Below are 13,115 nucleotides of genomic sequence, written 5' to 3' on the forward strand. Positions count from 1 at the left end.
TGATTCAAAAATGATGTTAGAAATGGCCAACTCTTGAGCCAATAGGATTCCTTGCTCCAAAGCAAAGAGCTCAGCCCACTCAGCTGGGTAGCACGAAGGCAAAGCCTTGCACAGCGCTACAACCACCTTGCCTCCATTATTACTGACAATCACACCAACCCCAGAAATGCCACTGCCATCTAAAGGTGACCCGCCATCCACATTCACCTTAAAATACCCAGGCGGAGTGACCATGCAGCCATCATTTGTGTCTTGCTTCCTAGAACAGAGCACATCGTTGGCTTCCTGGAAATCCTCAACCACACTTCTTGCCAAATCCCAAACTTGCAAAGGAGAGAGGCCCTTTTCATTATGCACATTCAAATTTCGGTTGTGCCAAATTGCCCAAGTAATGGCAAAAAAATATTCTAAGTGCACGACATTGGGGCTTGAGCAGAAATTATGCACAACACCAATGAAGTCCGTAGCATTCACTAGTAAATTCAGGGGGCAATCTTGCCAAAGAGACCATACAGAAAGTGCAAAATCACACAAAATTAACGCATGAGTGAGGTTTTCAGTTTCTTCCCCACAAACAGGACAGTCACATCCTAAATGCAATCCTCTTTCCGCCATTTTCACATACACAGGGAGGCCATTTGCACAAGCTCTCCAAGAGAAAATCTTGACCTTTGGAGGGAGCCTCAATTTCCAAGGTTTCTTCCAAATGATACTGTAGGGTCCGTTTTTGTAGCCCAAAATATATGGGTTCCTAGGCCCAACGAACCCAGAACAATGAATTTGTAGAGAGTGGATCGAAGGTTTAGGCGCTCGCCGGCCTTCACCAGGCATGAACTACTTTTCTTTTATTGAAAAATACTAAGAACAATTTACAACTGGGGGATGCTCCTCGGCCCATGGTCGAGGAGGTTTTTTCTTTCCCCCACTCGAAAAGATCCTCCCCATACATTTTGCTCACATTTCTTATATATCCCTCTCTTCCTCCTCCTGTTAATCATCTATTGGCCTCCCTTCTGACCGTTTGTCCCATCAGAGGTCATATTCGTGCTCAAGTGGCTCACCCTGATCGATGTCGCCCTGTCAAAGGGTTACATCCCCATTAATGCGGCTAGAAGGGTTAGGTGAGCGTATTCAATGCCGAGGTGACAGTTCGCCCAGGGCTTGCCCCTTCTCCGTACTTCTGTCGCTGACGCATGGCATTGGGCCCTTCTCCTCCTTGGATATTCAAGGAGTCATGTGGTGGGGCGGTCCTCGTGTTTCTCCGAGGTCTCGGACGACCGAGGATAGGGTCATCCCCGGACTTATCATGCATCCTCGGCGTGGGCCATTTGGGCCTGGGTTGAAGTGGGCCAAGGCTACCCGATTTTCTGGCCCCATAATAGCTCCTCAAAATTTTGCTGCACGCATCCTCAGGCGGGGAGAAGAATTTTGACATCTTCAGCCTTACCCCCCCCCCCCGGTCAGTACTGGGGTCTATTCATCTGCCCAAGGCACGTCGCTGACGTTTCGGAGTACGTAACCTGCCCATCATTAAATTCAGGCGGCTCTGTGCTTCCCACGTCTAATGAGGCATTATCCATCCAACGGCGGAGGTCCGTCTCGCATTTATGGGCAGGAAAACCAGCATTGCTCCTCGATTTGAGGTATAAATACCCGAACGAACCGCTTCTTCCTGTTCCTCATTTGTAATCAAGAATATTCGTGCACCCCTCCTGAGCTCAGCCACACTTTCACTAGTATCTCCAGCACAAAAGCTTGTCCGAGGAGCTCTTCCTCTTTCCAGTAAGTCGCTCTGTCTCTCTCTGACCTCTCTTTCTCTTTACCCTTTTTTCTACTTCGACTGTTCTTAGTTCTTTTAGGCGTCAACTGGGATGGGTAGGTTTAAGAAATACGTCGATACTGCGGAGGCGATGGAGAAATTCATCACCGACCACAGAATTCTCGGCAATGTAGGTCTGAGATATTGTAAGGACGGGGAGTGGCGCATACACAGGCAGGAGGGCAAGGTGGTAATTCCCATTGTCGCCTTCCTTGAAGGGGGGATGACGATCCCCATGGGGCCGGTGATGAGGGATTACCTCACGCACTTTCTGTTAGCCCCCACCCAGTGTAGGATAAACGTCTTTAGGATTCTGGGCTGTGTAGACGCCCTGAACGAGAAGATGGGGCTGAAGTTGACACATCACGACGTGAACTGGTGTTACAACCTTCAGCTTTTTAAGGGCAAGTCATATTACCTGAAGGCGAGAGACGACAGGGTGCGGCTCATTCAGTGCCTCCCTGAGTCCAGCAAGGGGTTCAACGAGGATTTCCTCATCGTGTCAGGGGAGTGGCACGATGGCCTTCACTGCCCAACAACAGAGGGAATACCAGGTGGGGCAGTGGAAAACAGGAGGGGTTTCAAGTTCTCGTCTTTTTTCTTCCCCCTTTTTCTTTGTTACTAACGCGGTGGTGCTTTCCGTTTGCAGACCGACACGCTTTTGAGCGTTACTTCCATCTGGTCAACCGGGAAGATTTACAGAAGGTGCTGATGGCGTTGGTGTATATAAACGAGGACGACAATCAGGTTAGGGCCACCCACATAATTTTGGGGTATAAACCTGCCCAGAAATTGTTCCCAGTTCCAAAGCACGTCATCCAAGCCAACGATCCTCGACTTCAGAGGATTACTGTGACCGAGGATGGATTTTCGTTCCCCGAGGAGCCCTCCGACCAGGAAGCTGTCACACTAGCCGTTCCCTCCTCTTCCCAACCATTCGTCGAGGCTGCTGAGGAAGCTCTAGAGGGGGAAGGGGACGCGTTTGACATTTTCGCTCAGCTTGATCAGTCCGAGGACCCTCCCGGGGACTTAGGTGATCCCAATTTGACCGAAACAGACTTCCTTGCTTCAAAAGCCCCTCCTCGGCTGAGAATGGGTTACAAGAGGAAGCCCACCACCAACTTGCTGGACCTGATTAAGGGCCAGCCGGGGAAGTCCCAATAGAAACTTCCCACTCCACCTCCGAAGACTAGGTCGACTTCCGCTCGGCAGAAGCTCTCTCCTTCTCCTTCTCAAACGTGCTCACCCTCTGAGTCCGTGCCTGCCGGCCCCAAGAAGAAGAAAGATAAGGGTAAAAGGCCTGTGGAGGATAAGACGGTGTCCTCGCAAGAGGAGGACACTACTCTGCGGCCATCCAAGCAGCTCAAAATAGGCGACAAGGGCCAGGAGAGGCAGGTAGTCGACACCACCTCTTTCGAGGCCCAAGCCTGGCTCCCAACCTCGATGCTCCATGGGGAGCCCTTAAGGGATAACACCTCCCTCAGGGACTTCAATGAGGGCGAAGGTGCGCGCGTGGCAGATGCGCTGGAGAGGAGCCTGCTGCTCCCGGCGGATATGGCCGAGCTTAACTATTTGACGAGCGAGCAGGTCTTCCTCAGCCTCAAGCGATATGTAGGGATGGTAAGGGCTATAACTTTGACTATTCTCCCATTCTTTTTCTTTTATTGGGCTCATAGTGTATTGGTTATTCTGGCAGGCTGTCCAAGCTATCTTTATGTTGGAGGGGGCAGCAAACGACCAAAAGGAGGCCCTCAAACGGGAGCGTGATTGGCGCTTTCAGGCTACCCGGGCTCTGAAGAATTCCGAGGCTGACTTTGCCAAGGCCCGAGAGGATTTGAAGGCGGTGACCAGGGAGCGGGACAGTGCCCTGTCTGGTCTTGAGGGTGCCCAGAACCAAGCCAATGAGCAGACGAGGCGCCTGGGCGAGGCGGAGGAGCAATTGCAGATCGCGAGGGATCTGATCGCTGATCTGCAGGCTAAGGTGACAAAGGCCGAGGGGGCCCAGAGGGAGGCAGAATGGGCCAGAGACCAGGCTCGGCGGGCTAAGGACGAGGCAGACCATGACAGGGAGATGGCCGAAAGTGCCAAGGAGGAAGCTAAGACCGCAGCCTATGCTGATGGGGTGGCCGCGGTAGAGGCCCTCTACAAAGCTCAAGTCCCGAGGGTGTGTAGGCGATATTGTTCCTAGGTCTGGGCTAAGGCCCTCAAACAAGCTGGGGTGGAGGCCACGTCCGACCTATGGAAGGCAGAGAGCGTGTATTACCCCCCTGCTATCCGCGAGGCCGCCCCTGATGGCGCTAAGGCTGGGGAAATTGTTGAAGAGGTGGAGGCTGCTGAACTGGGGGAGCACTCGAGCAAGGAGGTGCCCCAGGAGATAGTGGAGATCCCTTTCGATGATCCAACCCCCACCACCGAGGAAGCAGCTGTTCTCGCCGTACCCTTGCAATCCCCCCTCAGGCCAGGGCTCGGAGGGGTCAGGGGTTGCCCGTCCAACCTGAGCAAAAGGAGTAGACTCCCCGGCGTCTCGGCTCGTCCTACTTTCACGTCGTTTCGTTTTATTTTGTTGTGCTTATCCTCTATGTACTGTGGCTCTTGCCATGCAATTTTTACAGACTAATTATAGTAATGCGAATTTAATTTCCCTTTTTATTTATTTCGATTGCTTATTTACGTACACGCTGCCTGCTTTTCCTCTTTTCCTTTGATCGGCACGATTTTAGCTTGAATTGTATGTTGGCCAATTGCGCCAGTAATGATGATAAGGAGAGAGAACGTATGCATGGGCAGCCCTCTTACGTCTCAAGGGCAAGGTGGGGCTTGATCCTTTCCTAACTTGGGCTATTTTGTAGTTAAGTCTCCCTGTAGGCCTGAGTCCGAGGACCATGTAATGCCCCTGTTTTGTCTAGCGCCCAGGTATAGCTGAGCGGTTAGTTTCCCCATAGGCCTGAGTCTGAGGACCATGCAGTGCCTTNTCTTGGTTCTGTCTAACGCTTCCATTCTCTGTAAGTATCTAGTTTCCCATAAGTTTGAGTCCGAGGACCATGCAATACCTTGGTTCTATCTAGTACCCAGGTGTAGCTGAGCGGTTAGTTTCCCCATAGGCTTGAGTCGAGGACCATGCAATGCATTGGTTCTGTCTAACGCTTCCATTTCTCTGTAAGTATCTAGTTTCCCCATAGGTTTGAGTCCGAGGACCATGCAATACCTTGGTTCTATCTAGTACCCAGGTGTAGCTGAGCGGTTAGTTTCCCCATAGGCTTGAGTCCGAGGACCATGCAATGTCTTGGTTCTGTCTAACGCTTCCATTTCTCTGTAAGTATCTAGTTTCCCATAAGTTTGAGTCCGAGGACCATGCAATACCTTGGTTCTGTCTAGTACCCAGGTGTAGCTGAGCGGTTAGTTTCCCCATAGGCTTGAGTCCGAGGACCATGCAACGCCTTGGTTCTGTCTAACGCTTCCATTTCTCTGTAAGTATCTAGTTTCCCCATAGGTTTGAGTCCGAGGACCATGCAATACCTTGGTTCTGTCTAGTACCCAGGTGTAGCTGAGCGGTTAGTTTCCCCATAGGCTTGAGTCCGAGGACCATGCAATGCCTTGGTTCTGTCTAACGCTTCCACTTCTCTGTAAGTATCTAGTTTCCCCATAGGTTTGAGTCCGAGGACTATGCAATACCTTGGTTCTGTCTAGTACCCAGGTGTAGCTAGCGGTTAGTTTCCCCATAGGCTTGAGTCCGAGGACCATACAATGCCTTGGTTCTGTCTAACGCTTCCACTTCTCTGTAAGTATCTAGTTTCCCTATAGGTTTGAGTCCGAGGACTATGCAATACCTTGGTTCTGTCTAGTACTCAGGTATAGCTGAGCGATTAGTTTCCCCATAGGCTTGAGTCCGAGGACCATGCAATGCCTTGGTTCTGTCTAACGCTTCCATTTCTCTGTAAGTATCTAGTTTCCCCATAGGTTTGAGTCCGAGGACCATGCAATACCTTGGTTCTGTCTAGTACCCAGGTGTAGCTGAGCGGTTAGTTTTCCCATAGGCTTGAGTTCGAGGACCATGCAATGCCTTGGTTCTGTCTAATACTCAGGTGTAGCTGAGCGGTTAGTTTCCTATAGGCTTGAGTCCGAGGACCATGCAATGCCTTGGTTCTGTCTAACGCTTCCATTTCTCTGTAAGTATCTAGTTTCCCCATTGGCTTGAGTCTGAGGACCATGCAATGCCTTGGTTCTGTCTAATGTTTCCATTTCTCTGTAAGTATCTAGTTTCCCCATAGGTTTGAGTTCGAAGACCATGCAATACCTTGGTTCTGTCTAGTACCTAGGTGTAGCTGAGCAGTTAGTTTCCCCATAGGCTTGAGTCCGAAGACCATGCAATGCCTTGGTTCTGTCTAACGCTTCCATTTCTCTGTAAGTATCTAGTTCCCCATAGGTTTGAGTTCGAGGACTATGCAATACCTTGGTTCTGTCTAGTACCTAGGTGTAGCTGAGCGGTTAGTTTCCCATAGGCTTGAGTCCGAGGACCATGCAATGCCTTGGTTCTGTCTAACGCTTCCACTTCTTTGTATAGAGGGGTTTGTCCTCGGACCGCTTTATTGGAGGCGATTCCTCCTTGGGTCGAACTATGATCTTACACGTGGCGTTGATCTCGCCTCCAGTTCGAGTCCCCATCTTTTTCATTTACGAGGCGTCCCTGGGCCGTTCATGCTCCGCGCTTGATGTTTCAGTGTGCGAGACGCACCTTTATTAATGTCCTCGTGAATTAACACAAATCCAGCGGTCTACGGTCCCCTTGGAATTTGGTAGCTTCGTTATTAGCACTGCTGGTAATTCTTTCGAATTCTGTGTGGATTAATTCTCACCAACCTTCATCCTTTATATAAGGCTTTCCGGGGGATGGTTTCCCCATACTCCATGAACTTCCCAACACAAACAGAAAACACGCCCTTCCAGCTCCCCAAGCCCCTTTAATAACCCGCCGGAATTGTGACCGGAGTTGGCAGATATGGGGCGGCTTTGGGTTGGTGTGAGGACATCCGTGCCAAGAGCCGTTGTAACCGCAGCCCCCACTAGGCTTCCGGCACGGCAGAGTCTAGGCGTAACACTGACAGTGCCGCACGCGGTGGCCAGGAGGATGTCGCTGAAGTACCTAATGTCTCTCCTCGGAGCGCACCCCCGACGGAGGAGACGCCCGAACTCATGTCATGGCTGGTGCCGAGCTTTGCCGTCTCCAACGGCCAATGCTCATGAGGATTGGAGAGAATCAAGGGAACATCACGGGGGAGGGCGTCCCGGTGCCCCTGCATCTGCTCCTCGCTTTGTTCAAGCTCCGCCGCACCGAGAAAGGAGTTGTTGGTGGCCTTGAAGCAAGCCAGCCTCAGCCCCCTTCCCCCATTCTATTGTCAAGTTCTCCCATTCTCTTGATGCCAATAAGAGCATGGGTTGACACTTCCCTCTAGCTAGTTTTAGGACGGATCCACTTGGGCCTCTGATTGTAGAACTAGATTGTAGGAGTAGTTTTAAAACACGCCCGCCTTTGCCTCTGATTGAACATTGTAACTTTTTGTTTAATAAAGTAATGTGCAGTTTCTTTCCGTTTCTGTTGAATTTTCTGTTTTGAACTTTTATCTTTCTGCAATGTTTGTTTAGTAGTTCCTTTTTCTTTTTTTTTTTTTTTTTTTTTTTTTTTTTGCATCACCACCAACCTTCCGTCGAATGATCACTTAGAACGATCACCTGTTGCGCCGGCCAGCGCACTAATCCTTCCCACAAATGGCACCAATTGTAGGGTCCGTTTTTGTAGCCCAAAAGATATGGGTTCCTAGGCCCAACGAACCTAGAACAATGAATTTGTAGAGAGTGGATCGAAGGTTTAGGCGCTCACCGGCCTTCACCAAACATGAACTACTTTTCTTTTATTGAAAAATACTAAGAACTATTTACAATTGAGGGATGCTCCTCGGCCCATGGCCGAGGAGGTTTTTTCTTTCCCCCACTCGAAAAGATCCTCCCCATACATTTTGCTCACATTTCTTATATATCCCTCTCTTCCTCCTCCTGTTGATCATCTATTGGCCTCCCTTCTGACCGTCTGTCCCATCAGAGGTCATATCCGTGCTCAAGTGGCTCACCCTGATCGATGTCGCCCTGTCAAGGGGTTACATCCCCATTAATGCGGCCAGAAGGGTTAGGTGAGCGTATTCAATGCCGAGGTGACAGTTCGCCCAGGGCTTACCCCTTCTCTGTACTTCTGTCGCCAACGCATGGCATCGAGCCCTTCTCCTCCTCAGATATTCAAGGAGTCCTGTGGTGGGGCGGTCCTCATGTTTTTCCGAGGTCTCGAACGACCGAGGATAGGGTCATCCCCTGACCCATCATGCGTCCTCAGCGTGGGCCATTTAGGCCTGGGTTGAAGTGGGCCAAGGCTACCCGATTTTCTGGCCCCACAGATACTATTTGAGTCCCCTGAAGAGCTTTCCCCCAATCCCTTATCAGCCTGAAGTTTAGTGGAAATGAAGTACGCACTTTTGACAGTGAACACCCCTCTTTTGTTCCCAATCCAAATAAGAGAATCCACCGGCAAATTCTGACTTAGGGGTATTTTTAGTATAGTGTCTACTTCAAAAGGCAAGAAGAGCGTCTTTACCACATCGGGCTTCCACCACCTAGTCTCTTGGTCAATGAGAGAGGAACCATAGGGAAATCCCCAAATTCTCTAGGAGGAGAGATAACATTGAAGTGGAGGGAGTAGGGAGCCACTTGTCCTCCCAAATGTGAATTAAGCGCCCATTTCCAACTCTCCAACAGGTTCCGCTCTTGATGACTTCAAGACTTTGAAAAATACTTCGCCAAGTGTACGAGGGACAGCTGCCAAGGCTTGCATTCAGAATGTCCTCATATGGGAAATACTTTGCCTTTAAAATACGGGCTGCTAAGGAGCATGGTTTGTAAGAATCCGCCAAACCTGTTTTGCAAGCAAGGCCAAATTAAACGCATGCAAGTTGCGAAAACCCATACCACCAAGGGATTTAGGCTGGCACATTTTCTTCCAACCAACCTAGGCAATCTTAGATTCTTGCTGCTTCTGACCCCACCAAAAGCTTCTCATGTCTCTTTCAAGATCTTCACATAGGCCCTTTGGAAGGAGGAAACAACTCATAGTGTAGGAGGGGATGGCTTGAGCCACCGCTTTAATCAGAATTTCCTTGCCTCCCATTGAGAGAAGCTTACCTTTACAGCCAGCCAACTTCTTACCAACCTTCTTTTTTATCTCCACAAAGATTTTCTTTTTTGATCGACCAATTATGGAGGGGAGACTAAGATACTTTGTATGCCGAGAGTCATTTATAGGCTCCAAAATGCCAAAGATTTCTTCCTTACATTCTTGAGAAGTGTTTGGGCTGAAGAATATTGAGGATTTCTCGGTGTTGATCTTTTACCCTGAAGTAGATTCATAGATTCTTAGAATTTCCTTCAACTTATTGCATTCAGCACCATTGGCATTACAAAAAAGGAGGCTGTCAAAAGTCAATTTTTGACATAATGGCACTTACTACATCAATGGTGTCAAAAGTCAATTTTTTTTAATACATAATGGCACTTACTAAATGGTAAAAACAATATATATATATATATATATATAGAGAGAGAGAGAGAGAGAGAGTTAGGTACAGTACTTCGGTGTTGTTCCTTAGATTCCCTTTTTAAGATTTTGCAACGTGGATTTTTTCTCATGAGATGGAAGTGTATGTTTTAGTGCTCATTTGGCTTAGGCTAAAAACCTAGCGCATTGCGTCTGGCATTTTTTTTTTTTTTTTTTTGCACGCATTTGAGAGACAAACACGGCTACTATTCATGAACAGTAAGTTTTAGTGCTCATTTGGCTTAGGCTAAAAACCTAGCGCATTGCGTCTGGCATTTTTTTTTTTTTTTTTTTGCACGCATTTGAGAGACAAACACGGCTACTATTCATGAACAGTAGCAGCAAAGTTTGACTTTTTCCACTTTTCAGCACAAATTTTACTGTTCACGGACCCACAAATTTCATTTTTCAGCAACTTTTTCATTAAAAATGGGTCCCACGGTACTATTCACATATTTAAAAATTATTTTGCTACAGTATTTTTCAGTTTTTAGTTTCAGTTTTCAGTTTTCAGTTTTCGGCTGTATCCAAAATAATTTAAATATGAGAGAGAGAGAGAGAGGTGTTAAGTGGTAAAAGAAAGAATAATATATATTCTCAAGGGATTTCCTTATAAAACCCAAGACCCTATTGATTATTCGAGTTTTTAGAAGTGCTTTTTTGATTAAAACCACCCTTGATCCATTGAATTGAACTTAGTTGGGTAGGTAGGTTGATTCTTTTTAATATTTGCCCACCCCTCAACAACAATGAAGAAAATATATTATGACCTTAGAAGATGAAATTGACAAAACTAAAATTTTAAATACTAAAATGGTAATTGATCTGTCAAAATCATTGTAAATCAGTCAGTTGGCACCTATGAAATTAAAGTCATAGGTTGAAATTCTATCATATCTATAAAAAAATTCTGTCAAAATCATTTACTCTCACCACTTAATGTAATACACCCAAAGAGATACAAAATATAAAACAAGTATTTTTCGAATAGTTATCGCGCTTTCTAATTTGATTCATTTATGGTAATCAAGCCAACCAACTATATATATATATATATATATTGCTTAAAACAATCCTCTCAGCATAGGAGAATGAAAACATTTAAATCTTTATATTTTCAAAACCTTGACTCTTGAAAACTAAAAACATAATAAATGATTTGTTTCCTATAATGGTTGAAACTTGTGGTGGGTCTTTTTGCACTTTTGGGCTGGGCTGCCTCTTGCTACCTTCTACCACGCAAGGACCCAAGTATTCTGGTTTAGAGAGTTAGGACCAGTCTAATTACAACTCACATTGGTCTGGTTTGTGCACAAACTATGCCCTCTTTTTGCTGAAACTTTGATCACATGCCCATGACAGACGTAGTTGCTACAAAAGAGTTATGGCAGACAGATACAATGGGACAATGATAAAGGCAACACACTTGCTGTTAGACAAAATAAAACTATTGCAAAAGAGTTACGGCAGATAAATATAATAAAAAAATAATAAAAGAGATATGCTTACTGCTAGGCAAGACAAAGAAGGGATCTTTAATTAAAATAAGGAAAAGAACAATATAGCAACAAGGAACACATTATAAGTGAAATTGCAAAGACTAGAAAGGAAATAATAACGATAAATAATGAAATCAAATAAGGAAAAGGTTAGTCTGTCATGTTCAGTTGTGTTACGGGACTAAGACCAAGGAGGGATCCACTCCCTCAATGTGAATAACCTCTCAGGAAGATCTTATTGTAGAAATTATCCACTTTGAGGGAACGAGCTTGAATGACTTATGCCCAAACGAATCCTTTATCCTCAACAGAGGGCATACTTTTAGAGGGAGAGAAGAGATTAGCCTATTGGTGCATGCCTACCTTTCTACACTCTCTATTTCTCTTCCTAATTCTCTTTTTATTTTCTTTTTTTCCTCTGCTTTGTTACTTTTACTCTTTCCCCCTCCTTTCTTTCTTTCTTAGTGCTTACTCGTGTAGTGTTATGGTTATGATGGTGCTGTAATTCTCTCCTAATGGTTGCTACTGTTGCGATGATGATACTATGCATGGCGAGGGCCCTTTATATACTGTCTGTCGTGACTCTTTTTACCATTTTACCCTTTAACTACTTTTGTTTGGATTTTGGTGTCCTTCCCAACCACCCACTAGTTTGTTAGCTGCCCAACCACCACCACTTACCCTTGCTGACTGTGCTACTCTCCATTACTAAACAAAGAAAACTGTTTTGTTTACTTGTTCGCTGTGACATTCCTATCCATCACAGTGTGGGTATTCTCTCTTGCTATCCCTCATAGCATGCACCTAGTAGTTCCAATACATCATTCCTTCTTTTGGGTGGTATGTCATCCCAGCAGGACTTTTCCCCTAAGAGAGTTTGAGTGGGAACCCTAGAATAGGCTTTTCCTTCTCCCCACTGCCAGACCATACCCTTTCTTACCTCTGACTCATGACCCATCACTCCTTTATTGGCTAGGTATAGGTTGGTGGTGTTTAGGCCTTGTGCGTGCTCTTCTTCCGTGTATGTCCAAAGCTTGTCTGCTGCTTATGCGTTTGCCATGGACTGGAGGTTCCTCTGCGAGTTCTGCCGCTCATTCTTGACCTCTTATGGCGTAAACTGTTTTTTGGTTCCCCATTCTATATGGCTTGCTTCCTCCAAGGGCTGGGCCTTGCTTGATTGTGGGCTTTTCTCCCTTTTAGCCTACTGTTTGCTCCTTCTGTTGGCTTGCCTGTATTCCTGTCATGCCATTCTGTTATTCCTGCTGCAGCGCTATTTGATCCATACTTGTTGGGCCTTTTTTGGGCCTACTGTATACTCTTCCCTCAATTGGTTACAATGTCCCAATATGGTCATTGGGTTTATATTCATGTTACTTTGGGCTTTCTTGACCCATTATATTACTTGTGGGTTTCTTTGGCCAATTTCTTTCTCCTTGGGCATCCTCAACCCATTTGCTTTCCTTGGACATCTTCGACCCATTTTCTAATTTTGCATTCCCATGAGTTTTTACTAACTCTTTCGGGCTTCTCTAGCCCAATTATCATATCCTTTATGCTTGGGGTTCATGGGCTTTCCATCAACCCTTTACTTTCTTAATTCATTACTTCGGGCCTTCTGTGACCCATTCTTACTTTTCTACATCACATAATGCCTATGGGTTTACTACTTCTTTCTCTGGGCTCATTTGGGCCCATTTGCTTTTCTCAAGGCCCATTTGTTTACTTTATGACTTTATGACCCATTATTCTTGCCACTCGGACTTAATGGGTTTTCTCTCAATCCTGCTAACTCTTTCCTGCTCATATTGTTGGGCTTCTTCCTGCTGTTGGGCTTTTCCAAAATGAGCATCAACAAAACTTAAAAAAACTACCAACTAGACTCTAAAAATAACTTTGATTAGAGATAATAAAGACATCTAAACATATAACATAAACGACACATATTGCCTAAATGGCTATCACATAATTTCTCACTTCACTCTCGCGTCAATCATTTACATAATAATAATAATAATAATAATAATAATAATAATAATAATTGATGGGATAGTAAAAATTACCATCTATGGTTCGTCCAGAGGAGTCGTCCATGATCACCAATTAGCCAAATGGCCAGACTATCTCTGATTCGTCCAGATATGTCGTCCTTGAGTATTGATCAATT

This window comes from Quercus suber, unplaced genomic scaffold (assembly GCF_002906115.3).
Source record: "Quercus suber isolate HL8 unplaced genomic scaffold, Cork oak 2.0 scaffold_69, whole genome shotgun sequence".
NCBI lineage: Eukaryota > Viridiplantae > Streptophyta > Magnoliopsida > Fagales > Fagaceae > Quercus > Quercus suber.